This window comes from Bidens hawaiensis, unplaced genomic scaffold (genome assembly GCF_021521415.1).
Source record: "Bidens hawaiensis isolate Kalapana, Puna unplaced genomic scaffold, B.hawaiensis_p1.1 tig00019795_1, whole genome shotgun sequence".
Classification (NCBI taxonomy): Eukaryota; Viridiplantae; Streptophyta; class Magnoliopsida; order Asterales; family Asteraceae; genus Bidens; species Bidens hawaiensis.
The window spans coordinates 24,573-49,791 of NW_027493005.1; the positions used below are offsets into that span (position 1 = coordinate 24,573).

Genomic DNA, 25,219 nt, shown 5'->3' on the forward strand with positions numbered 1-25,219 from the left:
TGGCCGCCCCCCATGCCACATCACCACCCCCACCTCTCCTTCCTCTAATGAGCCTCCACAAATTCACTCATCCAATCATTGCATCTTCTAGAAACATGTTGAGTTGTAAGTAATCTAGTTAATACACATTGCACTCTAATCACCCATTCATCAATCCCACTCCTCCCTCTTATTCTTTATAAACTCACGGCTCACACACACACTCATCACACACACAAATTCAAATCTCTAATCATCAAACACACACTTACAATCAAATCTTGATCAAGAAAAATGAAAATTATCATCTAGGAAGAATATTAGGAAGAAGGATCATCACATTCACACCCATCACACTCTTATTTTCATCCTTAGATCTTCAAGAACACAAGTAAGTATTGTTTATAAGTTGACTTCTAGGGTTAAATATGTTAGATTATGTGTTCTTGAGTTGAGATTGAGCTTGAAAGTTTGAAAATTATAAATGTTGATGTGTGTGTGTGTGTGAGCCGTGTATGTGTATATATGTGTAAGATGAAGTATTGAACACACTTACACATGCATACATTCATCTTGAAGTTCATACATTGATTGCTAAGATTGATTAGAGGCATTGTTGGAATACTTGATATTTGGGTATAATCTTGGATGAAATTATTTTTAGAGTTTGATGTTAGGATGAACGTTGGTTAGTAATTGATCATTTGGATTGATGATCTGAACATGAATCATCGAATTGTTAGTATTAAAGATGAATATAGCAAGAACTTGTTCATAGTTGCAATTTGAGGATTTTTGGATTTCTTGGATTAATTGATGATTTTGGTGGATTAATGAATCATGAAAGTGATATGGATTAATTTTATTGAATATTGAATAGGGTATATGCTAGTAAATTTATAAAACCATTAGTTAATACTTGAAGATTGTTAAACTTATTTGATTGCCAATTAAGGAAACTTTGTTGAATGAAAAGTTGAATCTTTGATTTTGATATGAATACTTGGCATAAATGTGTTTGGTATATAATAAATTGCATACTTAAGTTAAGATAGGATAAATTGTTGAAGTATAGATTGGTTTAGCATATTGATCAAATTGTCGCTTACTTACTAGAAATAGAAACTTTGTTACTTGATAAATTAAAAGATCAAAACTTGAATAGAAAATTAGGGTGCATGAAACCATATCAAACTAGTTGAATGAGATATACCTAGATTCATACTTAAATCAGAATTGAAAGATTGAATTAGATACAATTATTAAAAACTAAAAGTTACTATAATAGGAAACTTTGTTAATTAAACACTTAGGAAATTCATAAGAATGGTGAAATGCATGAACTAATGATTTGAATGACTTGATGATGATTTTAATGACTTATGATTTGATGGAATGAATTGATTGTTAGATAATGAAAGGAATAAACACAAAGTTGATTATATGATTCTTGAAAAGAACTTACATGGTTATACACATGTTAGAATATTCCAAATGAGAATAAAGAATATAGTTATAAAGTATTGATTTGGCTTGTTGTGGAATCATAATAGTAGGTTGAAATCTGGATTTTTAAGTTCTATTATAATATTTAATCATATAAGAAATGATAAGTTTGAGTAGTGACATTATGAATAAACTTAAGATACGAATTAGAAACTTGAAATTGATTTAAATGTGTTATGTGAAACTATGTGAGCAAATATGGAATTAAGGATGAATTATGTGTTATAATGTGTTTATTTAGTTCATAGGATTATTGGTGTGAACTTACTTGACTCATTTTACTTGTCGTTAACTTTAACGGTCGAAAAATCGGCTTTTAAACGTAAACCGACACGACAATTAAGGACTTATTTAGAACAACCCCTAAAGTTGTCAAATACTCGTATATAAAATAAGTTAATATATGAGAAGAGGACAAGATAACAAAACTTAGTCCTAAACGGTTCGTGTCGCGAAAACCGACACGAAAACGTTAAAAAGTTGCTATTTAAAGAAAATATTAACAAAAATAAAATTAAAATATTTTTGTAAAGTAAATTCTAAAACTTGACTAATCTATATCAATACTATCTTATAATACATATAGAAAGGACAAAATAGTCATTTCACAAAATCTCTTAAAAATAAGAACTTTACAACTTTTGAAGCTTATAAGGGATTCGAAGCGGGCTTTCAGAATTCAAAAGAGGGATTCAAATTTCAAATATAGTGTACAGAGATCAAATAGTACTGATGTGACCGTCTCCTGCTGTCGTCCCTTTGAATCCTTTTCTTCCATATTTCCATGAAGCCAATAGTCTTCTTCCACCAGCCTATCACCGATTTTTATTTTCAATTCTTTCTGTAAATACCCTTTTGTTTGTATACGATTTGTAAAATTTCAAATTCAGGGACGATCGTGGTTTCCAACAACCGTTCTCCACCTCTAGGTATGTTTATATCTTCCTCTCATTTTCTCTTATTTCAGTAATTGGTTTGATTTGAATTTGAAATCCTCACTGATTTTATAACAGTTCTTGAAAACCTAGATTTCTGATTGAGTTATTCCAAGATTCTTCTAATTGAAATGGTGTATATGGCTTTGGAAGCTAAATTGAAAAACAATTGATGGATTTGATGTTACTCACGGTATGTAAGTTATAGTTTTTTTCCCAATTAAGTTAATTTTGAGAAGCCAAAGCTTATGGTATTTGGTTTCGTTGATTGTTGACAGAGTTTAGGCACATATGCATTATTTTAGTAAATTCTTGTGGTACAAACTCTACATATTGGAATTCAAGCAGGATTTTTTTTTTTTGGTATATCTTCTTTGAGTGCCGAGTATGTATCATTTATTATACATGAAAACAGATTTGAATATTGTGTTGAGTGTGTTTCAACTTTATGTTGGAAATATTGTATTAATAATAACCAGAAAGTAAAGAAATAAGAAATAATCGACACAGTAAATCGGGCTTGTGTTTAACACAATTCCCTTAAGCAGATTCTCGGTCTGTTCCCAGGGTACTCCGGTTCGAAACAGAATCGGTGCTCTGCGTGACTCGGACACTTGCCTGAAATGCAATCGGAAATAACACTGTTTGAACTAGGAAAAAGATGAAGTGTTTTTGAGTTGGTGTATCTACAAATGAAGAATGTCATGGTATTTATAACCAAGAGTCATAACCATATAATCAACTCTTAGTTATCACCATTAAAGAATATTAAATAATAATAATACTCATCTAATGACCATTATCAAAAAGAATTGAAACTGAAACACAATAATCATAATCATTATGATTATTAATGGTATTGACTAGACCACCATATTTTGAATTTCTAAACCGAATTCAAAAAATCGTCTGACGCGGGCTCGGGTTTTCGGAGTTGCATTCGTGTCCGCGGGACGTGCGGGCACGCACGAGTTCGATGAATTTCTAGTCCAGAAACCCAAATTTGCACCCCCCCCCTTGTGCGCACGTAGGACTTGTGGTAAAACATGTCATAAAGAATTCAAATGGGTGTAAGGTCACTACCTTATAAACCATTCATTATTTTGTTCCCAACCCGATGTGGGACAAACATTTACCACTTCCACCACTTCCTTCATTCACACACTTAAAACTTCCAACAATCCCCCCACATGAATGGAGGTCGAAACAACCACATTATTCCGATTAGATTTCAACAGTTGAATCTTGCATACAATAGGTAGGTGTTTTCCTTTGAACCTTTGCTTATGAGCATACTTAGCCCACTGGCTCTGAGTAGACGGTGATGTCTTTGAACTCGAGGCCATTTGTGTAGACGACAATACACTTCACACAAGACTCTTCTTGACAAAGTCAAGTCCTCATAGTTATGTTCGTTATGGTATGAACATGCGCCTGGTTCTGCAAGAGCTATTAAGTATTGTGCCCAACAATACCCTTCGAAGCGACCCCACTTCTCTCTCACATAGGTGATTCACCATGTATGACTACTTTGGTCGAATCATTAAAAGCCATATGCTTAGCCTCACACTTGTCACTTTTAGGAATGGACTAGGAAGGTTACCTTGCCACGTGGTAAAGTCCCTCTTAAAATTGTAGGATTATCCCCCCCCCCCCACAGTGACCGCACTAATTCATACAATTAGGTTTTCCTATTGAACTCAACCCTTGGGATCTCCAGTCTGTTGAGTTAGGTTTCCTTCGCATGAACTTTAATTTTTCAAGGGCTTCAGTCCCATTCCCATGGACGACTTCTGAACTAACTCTCTACTTAGGCCTTTTGTTAGCGAATCCGCATTATTATCCTTTGACTTCACATAGTCAACAGTGATAATTCTAGTAGATATTAGTTGTCGTACCGTATTATGTCTACGTCTAATATGTCTATTCTTACCATTATACATTGTGCTATGAGCTCTGCCAATTGCCGATTGACTATCACAATGTATACAGATGGCCGATGCCGGCTTAGGCCATCTTGGTATATCCTCAACAAATTGACGTAACCATTCTTCCTCTTCGCCCGCTTTATCTAGGGCGATGAATTCTGATTCCATCGTGGATCTAGCTATGACCGTTTGTTTAGATGATTTACACGATATAGCAACACCTCCAAGTGTGAATACATACCCACTTGTTGCTCTGGAATAATTCGTGTCAGATATCCAATTTGCATCACAATGTCCTTCAACAACTGCAGGATATCTGTTATAATGTAACACGTATTCTCTAGTGTATCTTAGGTACCGAAGCAACTAAATCACACAGTTCCAATGACTTGAACTTGGGTTGCTTGTGTATCTACTTAGCTTGCTCACAGCATATGCTAAGTCGGGTCTAGTGCAACTCATAAGATACATCAAGCTGCCAATAATTCTTAAGTATTCCAACTGGTTAACGGGTTCACCTCTATTCTTTGCTAGATGCTGACTCGTGTCAATGGGAGTTCTAGCTACATTAGAGTCATTCGCATTAACATTCTCAAGAATTTTGCTCACGTAATGGGATTGACTTAAAACAAGTTCGTTTTCGGTTCGTGTGATTTTAACTCCCAAAATCACATCCGCAAAACCCATATCCTTCATGTCAAATCTTGCTTTTAGCATGTTCTTTGTGGACGTTACGATTTTCTCATCACTTCCAGCAATGAGCATATCATCTACGTATAAACACAAAATGACATATCTATCGGATGAGTCCTTCACATATACAAATTTGTCACATTCATTGATTTTGAACCCAGCATCAAGCATGACATGATCAAACTTTTGGTGCCATTGTTTATTAGCTTGTTTCAATCCATACAAGGATTTCACAAGTTTACACACTTTCTTTTCTTGCCCAACGGCTATGAAGCCTTCGGGTTGTTCCATGTAAATCTCTTCCTCTAGATTTCCATTCAAGAAAGCCGTTTTTACATCCATTTGGTGAACTTCCAAGTTTCTAACGGCGGCAATGGCAAGCACCAACCTTATAGATGTTATTCGCGTAACCGGTGAATATGTATCAAAGTAATCTAAACCTTCTCGTTGTTTATATCCTTTGATCACCAACATTGCCTTACACTTATCGATGGTGCCATCAGGTGTCATCTTCTTCTTGAAGATCCATCGATATCCTAGTGGTTTACACCCTTTAGGAAGATCCACTAGTTCCCAAGTATGACTTTGTAAGATAGAATCTATCTCACATTTGATGGTAGAAACATCCATATACCCATCGCTATTGTAAGCATATTATGGTGAATTCTCAATGATGAATATCCAAGGATTTAAATATCTCATTACCATATATTAATTCATATGTTACAATTCGTCATTAACATATAATTCATATGTTACAATTCGTCATTAACATATAATAATTCATATGTTACAATTCACACTTAGTAAATTTCCAAGGAGTTAATACGTCATAAACATATATTAATTCATATGTTACAATTCACACTTAGTGAATTTCCATGGAGTTAATACGTAATTAACATATATTAATTCTATGTTACAATTCACACTTAATAAATTTCCATGGAGTTAATACATAATTAACATATATTAATCAAAAATCCATATGGATAATCATCTCAGTGATATCATTTTATATTATGTATACAAGTACTCCCTCAAATAGAAATCCATGCACACATATCCTCATATATTCGTTTCACTTTTGAAACCATACTCTTGAACAAATATGTTCAAATAACATCAACTTGTTACAATTACTACACTTAAGTAGCAAAGCTTGAATTTTCTAGCACATTCATTAGAAAATTAACGTTTACACAAAACGTTATAAATAGATTGTATCTTACACGCATGTTAGATATTTAAAGTTTACAAGAAACGAATAGTTTACTCAAAACCATTTCTAACACAATTGTTAGACACAAACGATTGCAAAAGTCGTTAACCCAAACTAATAAAATCCCAACGGTTTTCCAACATAGTTCTAACACTATAGTTAGAATACAAACGATTACACAAATCATTTTACCAACGGTTGATCAAATTTTACATTTTGTAACACGGTATAGGATTTAAGATTGCATCATGATCTCTAAAATCCAAACACACCAAGTTGTACTACGCACATAATTTCCCAAAAGAAAATATTTATAAGATTATAATATCTAAATACTTTTATTTCAAACTATTTCGTGAACCCTAAACCCTTATAAATAAGGTTTTAAGATTGGAGCAACAATCTCACGAACTTTGTTTATACAAGAATAATAATAAGTAATCTGTTTAAGTTTGTTGAAAATATTGTATTAATAATAACCAGAAAGTAAATAAATAAGAAATAATCGACACAGTAAACCGGGCTTGTGTTTAACACAATTCCCTTAAGCAGATTCTCGGTCTGTTCCCAGGGTACTCCGGTTCGAAACAGAATCGGTGCTCTGCCGGACTCGGACACTTGCCTGAAATGCAATCGGAAATAACACTGTTTGAACTAGGAAAAAGATGAAGTGTTTTTGAGTTGGTGTATCTACAAATGAAGAATGTCATGGTATTTATAACCAAGAGTCATAACCATATAATCAACTCTTAGTTATCACCATTAAAGAATATTAAATAATAATAATACTCATCTAATGACCATTATCAAAAAGAATTGAAACTGAAACTCAATAATCATAATCATTATGATTATTAATGGTATTGACTAGACCACCATATTTTGAATTTCAAAACCGAATTCAAAAAATCGTCTAACGCGGGCTTGGGTTTTCGGAGTTCGGAGTTGCATTCGTGTCCGCGGGACGTGCAGGCACGCACAAGTTCGATGAATTTCTAATCCATAAACCCAAATTTGCACCCCCCCATTGCACGCACGTAGGACTTGTGGTAAAACATGTCATAAAGAATTCAAATGGGTGTAAGGTCACTACCTTATAAACCATTCATTATTTTGTTCCCAACCCAATGTGAGATAAACATTTACCACTTCCACCACTTCCTTCATTCACACACTTAAAACTTACTGCGCTTTAAAGAATTCTGACACATGTAACAACTGTTTTTTTTGTTTCTTCCAAGGTCCTCATTTTTTGCATTTGCGCTTAGGCTGAGGGGTGTGGGGGGCTTTAACGGGGGCGCGAGTGGGGGCTCCAGCCAATAATATTATGACGTGTGGCAGATAGAGAAACTGGATAAGGGGGGTGTTGGAGCCCCCGCTGGAGCCCCTGCCCTGGTGTGGAGGGGCTCCAGCGGATTTTTTTTTTTATTTTTTTATAAATATATTCAAAAAACGTATTATTAAAAAAACTCATAAATTATTTAAAAAAACACACAATTTTTTTAAAATTCAAATTACAAAAAAAAACATACTAAAAATTAAACAAACAATAATACTTAATAATAACACTAATCTAATACAAGATCATCGGGTCGCCTTGCCCACAAATGTTCAACCAACTCATGTCGAAGATCCCCGTGTATCTCACGGCTCTTGATATTTGCTATGTTATGAAGTCTTTGTTGATCACTGATTGTGGACGGTTGTGGCGGAATGTCACCTTGGTAGTTTTGGCAGATAGCTTTGCCCTCGTCTTCTAACGTCATGTTGTGTAGGATCAGACACGTGTAGACGACGTCCGTTATCCTCTCCCGAGTCCAATAACGTATCGGGTTCGCCAGAACATAATATTGTTTTTTTATAGCTCCAAAAGCTCTTTCAATATCTTTTCTAGCAGACTCTTGCTTCTTCGTAAAATACTTCCGTTTGTCGGCGATTGGATCTGTAAAAGCTTGACCTAACAAAGCCCATTCGTTGTAAATACCATCGACCAGATAGTACCCGTACTTGAAGAGTTCTCCATTTGCAACAAAAGATTGTTAGCACCCGATCGATCACGATCACGAGGTGGTGCTCTAACCCTCGGGACTCGAGGTTGATGGGCTTGATTTTGCAAGAGATTGACCACGGTTGCGGTCAAAACTCCCCCTACATGAAGAAGCAAATCATCCTCTTCGGAGGAGTCGGAATCAGACGAGTACGACGACATTTTTTTTTAAAATAAAATTGGGAAGATGGGTTGATTTTGGGTTTTTTTTTGAAGTTGTGGTAATTGTTTTATATGAAATGGGTTATATATAGGAAGAAAAAACTTTTTTTTTTATTAAATAAGAGCCCAACGGCTCAATTTTAATGTCCAACGGCTCTTTCACGTTTTCCCATGCCCCTTTACGCCAGCTTGGTCCCGCTAACATGCTTGCGCCTGCTTTGTTTTTCGTGCTCGCGCCCCTCTCGCCTCCCGGTGGGGCGGAGGGGCTCTCGCGCCCCCGCGTTAGAGCCCCACACCCCTCAGCCTTATGAAAAATAATTCGAGATACAGTATTTGCATTTGCGATGAGCGAAGCTATCTGGAGATTGAATCGCTTTGATGCGTGATTGAATTTCGCCTATTATGTCTACATCCGCTCATTGTCAAGTAAGATAAGTATTCGATTTCTTCATGGATTTAATTGACATGTTGTTCAAGTTTTTTTGTGTAGAGTTCATTCATTCACCCGATTATGCTTTTGTAGAACTTCATTTAACTAATATTTTCTTTAGGAGTTTATAAAATCAAGATGATAAAATTGAGAGGTTGTAATGTTGAATTTATTACATAATCTGATTGGAAATCGGTGCATAATCTGATTGGAAATTATTCCATCACATTCAGTTTGCAAGTGGATAACTTTTACCTTGAGAATCCTAAATGGTATGTAATTAGGGCTATTGGTTAGAACTAAAAATCATTCAAATTTGCACTGTTGAGACAAAAAGGGAGAGTTAGTTGCCATCTGTCTTTTTCTGATTGCCAGTTGTTTAAGTGTAAACTGAGGTGTTTAGTATCTTATTGACAAGGGGCTGCATGCTGCTATATGTGTTGGCATAAGGGGCTGTTGTATCTGTTGTCAACTTTCCCTTAGACCAACAATAACTTAAGGGGTGGTTGTATTTGTTTCCGATGTGCATTGAAAACAGTTACATTTAGGACCATTTTTTGAATTATGTTTAAGATGTGGTCACTTAGTGTAGGCTGTACAGCTTTGTTAACAGTTGATAAAGTTAACTCATAAGCACTACTGTATTTATTTTTTTGGTGCAACGCAAAAGGTTAGAAACTAAACATCTTTGCAACCACATTACAATCCATCACTGTGCTCATGATTTTTATGTTCTGTTAATGAAAAATTGAGTAGATATTATCTGCTTCTTTGTTACTTGAATTCAATTATTAAATATGATATTATTTGTTTTTTTTCTTTTTTTCCAGCTAGGTGATGCTCTGTGAGGTCTTAGTTAGGGTGGCCCCACGTGTAATCCGCACGATGATCCTCCTTTTTTTCGGATATTGTTGGTATAACTGAAAATTGGATTATATAACCGCCCAACTGGGGATTACTATAGGCATCGGCTTCACAAGGTTTTATTCTAAATTTTTGAATAAAGTTTTGTTCAAAACGATGCTTTTTATATTCTATTTTAAACGATCCTACTTGATTGCTATATCAATTTGAAAATCGTGTTTCATGGTTTGATTTAAACTTTTGAGTTTGGAACTGCCAGGTAAACTGGCCGAAATATTTAAATGGATATAACTTATAGTACGAGTCAAAAATGGGTTTGTGTAAAGTATGAGTCAAGATTGGTTTGTATCAAAACGAGTAATTTTTGAGTTAAAATGAGTAACTTACAGTACGGGTCAGAATGGGTCTGGGTGTATTGCAAAGAATAATTTTATGTTTTAGTTAACCATGACTTTTTCGGATATGTTAATACTTTTTTTTTGGATATTTTAAGGTGTGATGAACCCAAATAAGTGAAAAATGAGGAAGATACTTGATCTTGTTCCAAACATTGGCAAGGTAAGATTAATTTTGTAAAAAAATCTAACATTGTTATTATTGTTATTATTAAGCTCATAGTTAAGGTCTTCAAGTTCAATACTTGTAGCAAACAAACACCGCAGGCATATAGGGCAGGTTGGATGGTTCGAAACGGGTCGGTTTTGGTTGACTCGCAACAACATTGCTCTAACATTTTATAATATTCTATAGTTTTAATAATTTTTACAACAAAAATTTTGTTTTCAACAAAAACTATATTTTTTAATAACTGTTTCAGTCATACAATTTTTTCATGATCGAGTCGTTTAAACAACCGTCTAGCCAAGTCCAAGTCAGTGACGAAAAGGGGGCACTGGCCTTTTTATTTTATTGCTTATGTGGCAGGCTTTAATACTTCCAAGGTGTTAAAATGTGCTATCTATGATCCATGGAATCATCTCAGCCAGTTCGTTGTTCGTTGTTGATCTCACTATATCATATGTAGAGTAAGTTACCTATTACATGGATGCATTATAGCAGTTTGTAGAATCACCTAATTTTTAATAAGTAAATTATATTTAAAGTTCAAAATAATCTACTTTCATTTAGTTGTTTGATCTTTATCTTTGCGGTACCCACATCTGTTATGGTTAAACTCACGGGTATCTTTTTCGCAAATATGTTTATCAATAATGCAGTTTTTAGGAAAAATCTGTCAGGTTTGGTTATATAAACGTCAAGTTTTGATTCGCATAAAAATGGATTTCATGGTTTTACGGTTTTCATGGTTCGGTTTGGTTTGGTATTAGGTACCTGGTAAAATTGAAACCGAACCGGAAATTTTTCTTTGAAAAAAGATCAAACTGTCGATTTTGGGTCGGGTCTGGTTATTTCAGTTCTGTTATGTTGATTATGAGCCATAGTATTGTATGACCCTTTTTGGTCATTCAACCAACTAGTATATGATTAGAGGTGTAAACGAGCCGAGCCAAGCCAATCACATACTCAACAAGGCCTGGACTTGGCTTGTTTAACATACTTGGTCTCGAACCCGGCTTGTTTTGAGCTCTATTTAAAGTTCGACGCTGCTCGCGAGTAATTTTTTAAGCTCGATCCGGACTTGGCCTGACTTGACTTGACTTATATTAATAATTTTTAATATATCAATGTACATACATACATACATATATATACATACATACATATATATTTATACTATATTAAAATAGATATAGAAAGGATAGAAAGGTAATTTTACATAAACTCTTAAATTTAAGAGTTTTACAACTAATAATGCTTGAGTTACAACTCACTCCTGCATAGAGAAGCATTAAGCGCGTCTTTTGAGTTCCCATTTCAAATTTTGAATTCACCTTATATTTATTTATTCTCATATAGAGCAAAAGAGAGAGAGATAGTTTTTTCAAGGAATGAGTAGCTCAACAACTGACACGTGAGTGCCTCACTTCTAGATGGTTGAAACGAAGAAGCTAGGTTACATGGGGTTTTAACCATTTTCAGTCATGTACCATCAGATCTATGGTTTCTAGCATCCATATTTTGTCACTTTTGTAAGTCGATTAACATTTTTTTTTCTCAGGCATACACTCAAATTATCTAACCATTAAGCTTGCGGTTTGTTCCGTCTAGGCTTTGGAAGCTTCATACAAAAACTATTTACATCATGTGGGAGGACATAAGTGGTAAGTGTTGATTCCTAAAGCTAATAGATCTATCTCAAACAGTTTAGTATGTTTATTAACTGCTCAGTGTCTCTAATTTCGTTTTATAATTTTTTTTGTTCAAGCATGAAATCAATTATTTTAAGCGGACGGAAAGCTGTAGAATCGGAGGTGGTTCAAACACCAAAATGAGAAATGTAAGTTGATTTAGAAATCTTGATATGCTGCATAAATTGACATTTTTATCTATTAGTCAGTTGATTTATTAATTATTTTCTTACTTAGTTAATGTGTTAATCGTTTAGTAACTGAGATCTGGGGCATTAGTTCTTGTACTTTTAGTACTTCTTTTTTGGCGATATTCTGCTTTTTTTAACCACTTAACCTTTATTAAATGATATTGTCATTTTGTCATAGTTGATCTCTTTTTACAAATGTGTGAAGAGTATTTTGTTGATAATGTGTTCCATGATAAACAAATTAACATTAACATCTACACTAAAACTGGTTCACAACCTAAGGTCGCGATTTTATTAAACATCTTCATGTTGGGCATCAACTTCTAATTAAACAATCATTCGTTAATAATAATAAATCAACAATGACTGTGTTATTCAGTTAGTGATCACAAACATGTTAAGAGGCATACCAGTAGCAAAATAATGGTATCACTGTTAGTAAATTGTACCATATTAGTTGAAAAGATGTTGACAATGTATTTATATTGAAGAACTCAATAAATAAAATTCGCCTGCTCTCATGATCTTTTTTTTTATTTCACTGTCATGCATGAAACATTTTTATCTGATTTTAGTGCCCTTGAGACAGAGCTTTGCATCATAGCAGCATGTGGGAATATTTTACCAACCAAATTTTTAAATATTCCGTCATTAGGTTGGGGTTCTTTTATCACATTTTCTAATTTATTTAAAACTAACTATTCATGGAACTTTTATTTTTTATTTTTCTTAGAAACTGTTATTATACATCCAAGCTTTCTATCATTATGCCGAAATGGAGCATCTCCTTTTCGAAGAGCTTGGCAGGTTCATTTATGTTCGTAAGTTTTCTAAATAAATAGTACAACTTTTATCTCACGATAAGCTAAATACAAAATTTAACGGGATGGTGTATCTTTAGCATTCATTGTCCGGACTCCAATGCAGAGCCCGTTATTGAATGCGAAAAATTAGGGACGTGCAAGAAAAAAACCCGATCCGAAACCGAAAAAACCGAACCGTAACAAAAGCCGATGGTTTGGTTTTATTCTTTTGGTTTTTAAAGTAATAAAAATCGAACCGATTTTCTGGATTTTTATTTATTTGTTATTTATTTTAAGTAATTTATAAAGAATTTAATAAATATGTAACTCAAATACTTTTGGTCAAACGTGTAATAGTCTATTAGTTAACAATTAACAAAAGTAGTTATACCTAAATTCATTATTTTCTGCCTACTTTCTTTTCTACCTAAAATATTCAAGCTCAAACGGGCAAATGGCAAAAACCGAAACCGAATGGTTACAAAACTCAAAAAAAAAATTGGTCTTTGGTTTGGTTTTTAGCCTAAAACGGCACCGAACCCCACCACACACACGCATATGAAAAATGAAATTAGATCACCATTATAAGGTAATATATTATGGTTCTTGTGATTGAGGATTTAACTTACTAGAGTTGTTGGCAACAGTCTCTATTGCATATGGTGGGCTGCCATATTTTGAGAAATCTCTGATTTTCTTTGTTTTGTTCTTTTTTTTCCTTTTTTTTTTTGCAATGACCAGAGCTATTTTATGGTTGGAAAACCATTTGAATTAGCATAGGTTAAGATAATTATGTGTTTGTGTGCATTTGATGTTTGGATTTTCAACTTTAACGTAATCTAAGTTTAATTTATGGGTGGTTTTGCAGTTTGAAACTTAGGTTTCGTGGAAGAAAAATATTTAATCTGCAAATAAGTACGAGGGCAATATCAAGAATTCTGGTTATCACGACAAGGTGACACTAGAACTTCATGTTTCCTTATATCTATTGTTTTATGTATGTGCTTGCAAATTCATTGTTGGTTAAGTTTTAGTTAGTTGATGTTTAATATGAGATATCCCAAAGAAATGGGGGCAACATCTGGTGGGGCATAGTTTAGTGGCCATTAGATAGCATGTAACAATTACTATATACACTATATATATACATATATGTATGTATGTATATATGGATTAGCTGGATATTTGTTAATTTGTATGTAACTATTTATGCTTCTTTTTATTTTGCTATAAAGTGTTAGATAACCGATCACTCAATTTATGTTTTTTCTTTTTTGGGAGAAATTCAAGCCAAAAATCTGATCCACCTATAATTTTTTTTGTCATGCCACCAGTGCAACTTTTATATGTATCTAACATATATATTTTATATATGAAGGATTTTAGTTTAAAGTGAGGCCGTATTCACAAACATAAGCTTCTGGTTTTATTTGGCAATTGTGTGTCCTTAGTCAAATTTATGTATTACATCAGTTTAGGAAATTTAGGTATTACTGGTAATGAACATATACTTAAATGTTGTTACAGGTATGAAGAAGTCAAAACATTATGGGAAGAATTTATAAGAAATTCAAGTAAGTTCATCAATGATTTGGTAATGGGAGAGAGTTGTTTTTGAATAAAAAGTACATGCAGGTTGAGTGCTTTGTCAACAAAATCATGGAGAAAGAGATGATGTATAAAAGATACCGGGATGAAGCCGAATCTACTAATATGGTATTATGGGTTTCGCCCTGTAACCTAACCAGACCAAACCAAACCTTGCTCACCCCTAAAAACTACAATATAGTGGATTTAAAATGGTACTAAAAGCACTAAACTTTTCAAGTTGGCCATTGGTAAAAAATGGGCTGGCTTGGTAAAGGGGTTAAGTTAGCAATTTTTACTGTGAGTCTATGAATTAAGTTGGGTAGGGTTGACCTTACCAGTCACACGTCTAACGGGGATGAGGTATGAATATTTGTAAACATGACACTTTATACTTGATTAAATATATATTTAATTTGTGTTTTGCGTCACATTATGTGTTTGTAGAGGGTGCAACGAATGCATTAAGTCTTCGCCATATTTTAAGATGTTGGTGTTATGCTGTCTTTTCTAGATGTTCTTGCTATGCCAGTCCTAGCTTAAACCAAAACGACCACACCAAATTTTTTACAAAACCCGGAGGCAGATTGGAGATTGGTAAATGGTGAGGTAAGTTACCAACTTGTTTGATATATTTATGTGGCTATTTGTTTTTTTGTTTTAATCCACTATAGTTGGCAATTTTAATAAAGTTTAGCATATGCATGTGGTCTTACGAAAAACGAGTACCGCATTGTAATTTGTCATTCCCGCCGCATCGTGCGGGTATCTATTAGTATATATATATATGTGTGTGTGTGTGGAACTATTGTTAGGGAAAACATCCGGATGAGGCGCGTTAAAGCTCGAAAGACATGGATTACGGGTCAAACATAGACGTACACAAGCACCGGTGCCAAAGGTATGCTAATATCTAATAATTAAAATTAAGAAATAACTTAATGAGTCAACGGGTTGAATGCTTCAAATGGGCCCAAAGATGTCAAAAGTTGTTAAATATCTATTTAGATTTATAAATGAAACGACTGTTTAAAGACTTTGTTTGACATGATGCAGTTCGTGAATGCGGATGGTGTAACCCTTGAGAAATCTTTGAAGTTTTTGATGATTAAAGATGCATTGCAAACTGGGAGGCCAAAGAAGAATACATATAAGGAAGTTGCTGCGGTTTTGTAGTTTTAGGTGTGTGTATATGTCATAGAATGACTTATATAATTTAGGGCTATTATATGAAAAGTCCTAACTAAATGTAATTATACATTCATGATAAATATGTATTAGTTTAATGGCGGTTAAAGGTCTTGCTAATCCAAACACCCTTAAGATTCTTGATGTCATTTATTAAGGTTTTTTTTTTGTTTTTTTTAAGTGTGAATAGTAAATTGTAGAAGAATTGTGAGATTTGAAAATAATCTATATTAGGTCATTTTTTTTAAATTTGACCATTAAACACACAAATCTCTATTCTTTTGGTTCATGCACATAATTTGGTTATTTTACACATGAGGTTTGGCTCGAATATGTTTTCTTTATGTTGTTGTACCTAGATTGCTAAGAATGTAATTTGTCTTTTTTGGTGTCTAATATTTGGTTAATGTATCATGGTTTTGTTTTTGACTTCTATATTTTTTTAGTTTGATTGGTATATGTTTAGTGTCAAACTGTTAAAAGGGCATTGTGTTTGTTGGGTTTGTTTGAAATTAGTGATATCGATGACACGAATTTTTATACTTATTTGGATTTTTTTTTAATAAAAAGATTATGCTTTCTTGAAAAGAAATTAATTTAAATTGTATTCTAAATTACGTTGCCCGCTGCATTGCGCGGGTTTCTACTAGTATATATATGTTGTGATTTAAGAACCAAGTTAACATCAGGCTTGAAAATTATTTACTTGAAAAAAGTATGCACTCACCCAATACCTATTGTAACCATACACCCTCCTAAATCGTTTTATTTGAATTTTGAAGCTTTGGAATCTAAATTACACAAATAAAAAATAAATTCACTATAATACACATTAAATATTTATCAATAACTATGCAAATAGTGTTTCCGAGTCAAACCGATACTGAACCGATTTTAGACCCCGAACAGTATTTAAATCGGTTTGGTCGGCACTGGGCTAAACCTTAAAGCTGAAAGTAGTATAGTATTTTTCAAAGTATCAAATATAAACGATACATTAAAGATGTGATGTGGTCTAAGAAGTCATTTTTGGTCTAAAGATTATTAGATCTTTGAGACTCTTTTAAATTATCTTCATGATATAGAAAACCGATCTCCTTGGGGAAAGGGCTTTAGATGATAATTTTCTTAGCTTCATTATAGTCTTTAGATGATAATTTTCATAACTTGTTCTTGGATGTCATAATTGCAGCTGGAACCTGTCATTAGGACTAAACACATGGTGATATTTACCATAAAAATAATAGGTTTAAAACTCAAAGAAATCATAAGTTTATCACTTACACAATGGAAGCGATGACCCGGACAATTATCCGTCCAAGATGTGTGAATGACTATTGAACATCCACATGAGCAGATGACCATGTTCGTGGTTATGTACGAATGATTCTTGATGGAGCTAGGATTTTATCAATGAGGAAGAGACAGGGGCTACAAAAAGGGATTTGAATAGATTTTAGTGAACGAAAATACCCATCACGTGAGGAGCGTGTGGAGGTTCTAACGGAGAAGTTGGATGACATTTGTCAATTAGACATAAATAATTTTAAATTAAAACTTTAATATCCCAAATTGTTAAGGATTTGACGACTAAACCCAAATATTCAAAGTCAAAAAATCACATTGACCAAAAATAGCCTATTGTCTTTAAAAAGATTAAAAAGCAAAGGATTGATGAGGATGGTGTGCTGAAGAAACCATTGTGGAATGGTGAGACCTTGTATCATCAGCCTATTAAAAAGAAAAACAAAAAGGTCGCCCCTTTGCTGGTTACCTTTCGTTTCTTTAGGAATCAAACACACCTTTTCTTTTCTTTTCTTTTCTTTTCTTTTTAACACCAAAACTTTCATTCCTTCCTTTCTCATGAACAATAATAATAACAACCCCTTTTCCTTAATAATAATATTATTATTATTCCCCCTCCTCATCCTCTTTTCTCCCTAATCCTCTTTCTTCTTGTTAATAATAATAATAATCATCATCAGTGATGCTTCCCGCCACGGCCTTCTCATCGGCTTCAACGCCGTCTGCTAATTCTGCTGTTGTTCGAGTGGACAAAGCCACCAGCGAGTTCTTGAACGGCCCCGATTGGACTCTCAACATTGATATCTGCGATACCCTTAACGCTAATCCATGGTACCTAATCCTTTCATTTTACTTGCAACATATCATTTTTTGGGGGTTTTTGTTAATGACTGAAATATTTTGTTATTTGTTTCTGGCTGTCATCATACCTACCTCGTGCAGAACCCCGGTACCAATATTTGACCCACCAATTTCAAGTCTTAATTGTTTCATTTTCAGTGTTTCATGTTAATCCTTGCTACAGTTGCTACTGTTTTGTAAGTTGTGAAAGTTTAATTTTCTTAACCGTTGGAGGGTATGCTCAATTGTTACTGTTATATATCAATTCGAGTTAACTTCTGATTGTAGAATTACTCTATTTGTCTTGTTTTCTGGTATGTCGAGTTAATAAAATTGACCTTTCGACATGTGGGTTTAGTTGTTTTAGGGTTTGATGATTTGTCTAGGAACCCTTCAATTACATGTTGATACTTGCTTTATATTTTAGAGAGTGCGGTTTAAACGTTTTGATATCTATTGAGTATTGATGCTTAAAATTTTCACAAATTAGTATAAAATTTGTTGAGTTTATTCTTATGTCTCTGTATGTCTATATGGCAGTTAAGATTCTTAAGTGAATACCGAGTCATTAGTCATGATTCGGTGATGATTTATTTCTAATAGTTGCTATCTTACTTTTGTAGATGTTACTAAATAAGTATACGTTTCTTACTTGGGTGCTATCATTATATGCACGGGCGTTTATAGATGTCGTTTATTAAATGCACGCGAAGGAAAATGGACTTTCTTTTAACGGGTGCACGGAACTTTATTCATGTTTAGTTAGACCGTTCATGTTTTGTGTTTACAAATAGGACTTATACTCGCTTAATTGACTACATATTCTTGTTTCTAGACACTTTATGTGTGCTTAATGATAATAATTTTTATAACGTTATTTTTAGGATCATTAGTCTTCCAGATATGCTACTTAGCTTTTTTGCAGACGATTTTGTAACACTCAACAAAACAATTAAATCAATTTGATAGAATTAGTGACTGCTGACAACTTTCGGAAATTTGAATATTAAAAAAAAGGATATTTTGTATCCTAAAGATCTAAATTCTTCCAGGCTGGCAAAAGATGTTGTCAAGGATTTGAAGAAACGTTTACAACACAAGAATCCCCATGTTCAGTTCCTTTCCTTGACGGTATGTAATCTACTTTAAACCATTTGTACACTTTTGTTGATATCTTTCCATTTTAGTTTATAAATCTGGAAGACACGGTTTATTGTTGAGTGTAGCTTTTAGAGACAATGGTAAAGAATTGTGGTGAAAATGTTCATTTTCAAATAGCAGAACGAAACCTACTCCCAGAGATGATCAAGATTGTCAAGAAAAAGGTCAATTTTCCATTCTTCATTTGACTCTTGACTTTTTACCATCTCTGTTCTGAAGAAAGTTGACTTTAACTTTTGAGTTTTGTGAGTCAAGCTTACAAGAAATATATGCTTTGCAGACGGATATGCGTGTGAGGGAGAAAGTATTGGTACTTTTAGACTCTTGGCAAGACGCGTTTGGTGGTCGAGGAGGAAAGTACCCTCAGTATTATTTCGCTTACGATGAATTACTGGTAAATTTATTGCATATACACGCTTTCAAGTTTTAAATTTAAGAGAAAATTGCAAAAATGGTCCCTGTGGTTTGACCCTTCTGCAAGTTTGGTTCCCAAATTTTAAAAATCGCAAACTTAGTCCAAATAAAATACTCTTTTAAACTACAGAACTCTTAACATAAACTTCATCACTTTCGGTTTTAAACTGAACATTCGTTCTTGCACTGACATATGGTGATGAAGTTGACATTAGCCACAGGGAATATTTGTTCAATTTTTCTCCAAATTTAATTTATTCTTTTTGATATAATTTTATTATTACAGCAATCTGGAGTACAATTTCCTCAACGGTCACCTGATGCAGCTCCAATATTCACACCTCCTATTACCCATCCACCTTTAAGATCTCCTCAAGCAAATTATGGTATGCCAAGTAATTCTTCAACACGGCTTGATGAAGCCATGGCTTCTGAGATTGAAAATTTAAGGTATCCTTATTTTCTTTTTCCATTTTTTTTTTCTTATTTTAGCCAATAAATAATTGTTTATTTTTGTAGTGTGTCAACGATTGAGTCTATGAGGAATGTTTCTGCTCTCTTATCTGAGATGTTGCAAGAAGTTGACCCAAATGACCGCGCAGTACACCTTTTGTTTTCTGCTGCTTCTTTTCTTTTTTGTACCTTGGGTTATAAATTAGTGCAATATTTGACGAATTTTTTTATTTTAATATTTGATTAATAGGCTGTAAAAGATGAAGTTATTGTTGATGTTGTGGGCCGTTGTCGATCAAATCAGAAGAAATTGATGCAAATGTTAGCTTCCCCAACGTATGTTAACCTTAACTATTTGGATGTTAACAGTTGAGACACACTAACTACAAACTGTTTGCGTGCCTATTTGCTTACACTCCGCTTATGATGATTTTTTTATGTTTGCAGTGATGAGGAGCTTCTTGGTCAGGGTATTGAATTAAATGATTACCTGCAAACTGTTCTTGCAAAGCATGATGCTATTGCTTCTGGTTCTCCAATTCCTCTTCAAGTTACAAGTTCTGCTACTGCATCACCTTCTGATAATAGTAATAACCCAAGCCCCCAAGTTAAACCTCCAATTCCTACTGAAGAAGATAAAGAAAAGATGCTATCAAGCGTTGCTGCTGCTGCAGTTTCTTCCCCTGCAACTCCACTCTCAAATAACAAACCTCAAGACGACGAAGACGAGGAAGATGAAGATGACTTTGCTCTGCTTGCTAGAAGGTTGATTCTTGTTTCTTTTTTTGTGAAAAAGTTGACATGTTTACCAATATGGGTTATACATTTTTTAATAGAGAACAGTTGGCCCAAAAAGGAAATGAGTTGACTTTAATGATTTTTGCATGAGATCAACCTAACCTGTGTTTTTTATCAGTAGAATTACTTGTTTTTAGCTGTGTAAACGAGCTACGCTGAGCCAACCTGCAGCCAGGCTCGTGAGTAGTTTTTCAAGCTCGAGCTTGGCAGTGCTTGGCTTGTTCACTATTCATTAATTAATTCTTTTATATTTATTTTTATAATTGAATTTTTCATATGTAACATACTATATACTGTATTATTATTTATATCATATTATATCTATATAATAATATTGTTATGTTATTATGTTTTTAATATAAAAGGCTTGTTTAAGCTCACAAGTGTAGTCAAGCTAGACATTTGAAGCTCTGGCTCAGCTTGTTTATTAAATGAGCCCCGATATAAGCTTGAGCCCGTCTTGTTTGAGCTCTACTCAGTTCGAGCTTTTAGTGAGCCATATACTACTTATTATGGTTGTGATTACAAGAATGGATTCATTATTATGTTTTGTTTTTTCAGGCACACGAAAGCACAAACGGGCGTATCTCCAAACGGGGTTACCAGCAACCCGACACATCAATGAGTATGGCTTTAACAATAACCGACCCACCTCCACCAGTTAATTCAACAAGAGCCGATGACATGATTGACTTTTTAAGTCTCACATTATCATCTGTAACCATCACCTCTCCACCCTCCCAGCCTCCACCTTCCTCCACATCACCACCACAAAACATTGACCAATCACCACCTGTTTCAGCCGCCCCACAACCGTATCCATACCAACCCCAGCAACCCTCAAATAGTTATGTGGTTCCATGGGCCCAGTCTGAACCTCAGGACCAGGTCCAGGTCCAACCTCAGTCCATGGGCTATATTCCACCACCATGGGCTGCAACTCCCGGATACTACACCAACAATCCGTATGCTTCATCAGCTCCTAACACATACACGTCTCCTGCATATAATAACGTTCCTACGCAGCAAATGAATGCTTATTCGAATAATATGAGGTCGGTAGGGATGAGTGGAGATGGTCGGGTCGGGTCAAACAATGCTGATGGTTCTGGTCAAAGTCAACAGTTTATTCCTTCATACAGATTATTTGAGGATCTTAATGTTCTTGGAAATCAAAAGACAGGTGGTGCATCGTCAGGGAGTTCTTCTGGTCATAGTATGATGGGTAATTGTTTTTAACAAAGTATGATGGGTGGGAAGAAATGAAATAAAATGGGTCTGGTAAGTTTGGTATAATGAGATTTTATGTTTGTTCATACAGTGTTTGGTTAAGATTTGTGTATGTGTGTGCATTCGTTTAGATCAATTTCTTGGATTTAGAACATGACGAGGATGGTTTTGTGTCGGTAATTGAGTTTATGATTGGTGGATGGATTACTGGTAGTGTTTTTAACAGTTTAGAATAATGATTGCAAGAATATCAATGATGGCATGACATGATGCACTTGGTAAATGAATAAATAGCAAGTATTTTGACCTCTGCGTTGCAAGGGCAGTTGATTTGAATAGTCAACGATAGACGTAAGACCTGACATTGATACCAACATTGATAATGATCTTCTGTAATTGGAAAACTGGTTTGCAGCTGCTTCGGCCTTCGGGGAAGATTTTTGGGATCGTTAAAAGCAGCTACAAATCAGTAAATGTGAACGAGAAAATAAAGTTTTTGAAGTTGTTGCTATAGAGTCACTAGCTAGTGTCTTGTGCTTATGAAAAATGTTTTGTTATATGCGACGCTAGATACGCTATCAGGTCTTGTTATTTTAGCTATTGCGACACTACGGGTTTAGTATAAATTGCAGATCATTTTGGGGGTTATTGGTTAGACGTTAAATAGATTATGATATGGTGCATTTCGGCTGTTAACTCGTTTTGTTGACTATAATCGTTTAGCCGGAATTTACATATTTGGCTTTGAATTAATTGAACATGATGTTTGGATGATTGGTTCGCTTTGAATTGTCATTGTTTCCCTCAATTTTGGATAGGGGAAAGTTAACGTAACATAAACATGCTAATTTTGTTTTGGGTATTACTCTATGATGTATTTACCTAATTACTCTACTTGTATATATAATTTCTTTACTTGATTTTCACAATTTACACGTTAATTTCATTTGTATTTGATCCAAACCCATTTTGGATATAGACTATCAAGTCAATTGATATTTCCCATATCTGAATGTGTTAAAATCAGGCTTGCAATTGATCTATAAGAGATAAATGAGCCTACATAATGGTAGGAGCAGGATCGCACAAGGGCAAGGGTAGAGTCGCAACTTCTAGTGTCCGGGATAGCAAATCTCTAATGCGATTAGGTGGCCTTTCAAAATTCAAGATTGTAGAAGGGCATGTTTGCAAATGTGGTACATATTGCAAAATCGAGCTGGCAAGCAGGCTCGCAAAACCTATATTGTGACTTGAACTGGTGGTTCGCAAATGATGTTTTATTGCTCGCAAACTTTTGGCACATTTGAATGTGACTAGACTTGATGAACTTGCTATCAGACCTAGGTTTATGAACCAGGGTTCATGAACCAGAATCAAACTAATAGCCACACAACAATCACTAAAAAGCTTTTTATTCCAAGATCAATAAACGTGAAACTCTTTACACTAATAACACAACCCAATGAGTAAGAAAAATTCAAACTTGAACACAAACAACCTTAAAATCGAGTTACATCCGAGATTTACCGAACTAGATTCCAATCGAAATTAGCTAAGAACATAAGCTTATGTCACGAATTTGATTCGAAAACGAACTTGAAATCGTGCACAACAAATCTGATACCACTTGTAAGTCCCCAACTGATCAGATCTAACTAACGTATTTGGATCTACGTGATTTGGGAGCGCGAAATACAGTCGAACCATGAACTTGACGAAACCAAACAAGCTAGAAGTACTAGAAGAAGAAAGTCTTGATTTTAAACTAGTAATAATAGATGAAACGTGTAGAATTATTGATGTGTCCAAATACACCTTATTGTGTATGTTTTGTATAAATGATGAGGAATCCATTGTAGCTCATAATGCATTATGGATTTATGGGTGACATAGTCTAAACTACCCTTGTGCAACACTTTAACCCGTCAAATCTCTTCCTTTCGTCTTTTGCCTTAATAATCAATATTGTAGTAAATCGTTTAATACGCATCTGCCTCTTTAATATTAGCCTTACAACTTTGAATTTCTTAAGAGTGGTATGCTTTGGAGCTTCAAAGTGAATTGCTGTAATGTGTGAAGTATTTCTTTAATTTTGTTTTACAATTTGTTCGTAAGACTTAAGTAATTGTAAAAAGATTGATTCCACCAATCTTGATACTTTATAGAATCATTGTATTTTTGTGTTCTAAAGTATAAAACAACTTCGACACGATGCAGGGCTAACCAATCCATGAGTAGTATGATGTTGAAGCTTCCCATTTGCATCGGGATGAGATCGATCGAGTATTTACGCTTGCAAAGTTGGAGGATGAAAAATGTCGAGAAAGTTTAGTATGGGGTAGGGTAAACTCAAATTTAAAAGAAATAAAACTCCTATAAGCTTCGGTAACAAATAACATTGACGCTAAATGCTAATTTACTAAAAACGTAATGTTCACTACGTCGTTGGCACGTTCATCATAAAAGCACGCCCTTGGTTTTTGTGGGTGACTTGCGAAGCTTGCGGAGGAGCTTGAATTGCTTGGAGAGTTTGCATTGGAGTAGCCATGTGTCGCGAGACTTGAGGTTGGTAAGTTTGAACTTGGTAGGCTTGAGTTTTGAAGTATGGTGTGGGCTTGGTTTGCAAAGGTGAGTCGGGGACATGCATCTCCGAAATGATTTGGGGCTCCACAATTGAAACAAGCTCTTAGTTGTGGAGGAGTTTGAATAAAATGCATGGGTGACTGAAGTGATTGAAGTTCGAGCATTGGCGACAAGCGGAGTAAGATGGGTTGTAACACCCCTGCTTAAGCGGAATACGCCCGTGTGTGACGTACAGATTATTCAAAACACATGTGACACTATTAAATGACAATATTTTCATTATTTCATTGATGATTCAAATAACAAGTTGTTTTGCAAATAAGAAAGTTACAAAGAAATGAAACATATCAAACACTTTATTAATAATCCCAAGTCTAGTGTCTTCTCTTGTTTCATCCTCTAATAAGCATGCCGGTAATATATACATAAAATAATGTCAACTAAATTAATAGTTGGTGAGTTCACACAATTTGATATAATACATAAAAACCATACAATTCCGTGAAAACTTGTGAAAAACAAATAAGGTTCTTTCTCGATGGTAACAAACAACGTACTCGGATAATGAGGCCTTTTTCCACTCATAACAACAAGGTCCTGAGTTCAAAGGGGGCGTATAATCATACTTTCTTGAAGTAATCCATGTGCAGG

The 25,219-nt window shown here is 34.5% G+C and overlaps 1 pseudogene across 1 annotated transcript; it reads left to right on the forward strand.

The window, feature by feature from the left end:
- The first annotated feature begins 17,684 nt into the window (after positions 1–17,684).
- Positions 17,685–22,087, forward strand: LOC143559253 (TOM1-like protein 6; annotated as a pseudogene). Its single transcript, XR_013139904.1, has 10 exons — positions 17,685–17,920; positions 18,982–19,060; positions 19,156–19,254; positions 19,371–19,484; positions 19,791–19,954; positions 20,024–20,105; positions 20,208–20,293; positions 20,405–20,722; positions 21,317–21,980; positions 22,077–22,087. The product of XR_013139904.1 is annotated as a TOM1-like protein 6 (transcript).
- Positions 22,088–25,219: the final 3,132 nt, after the last annotated feature.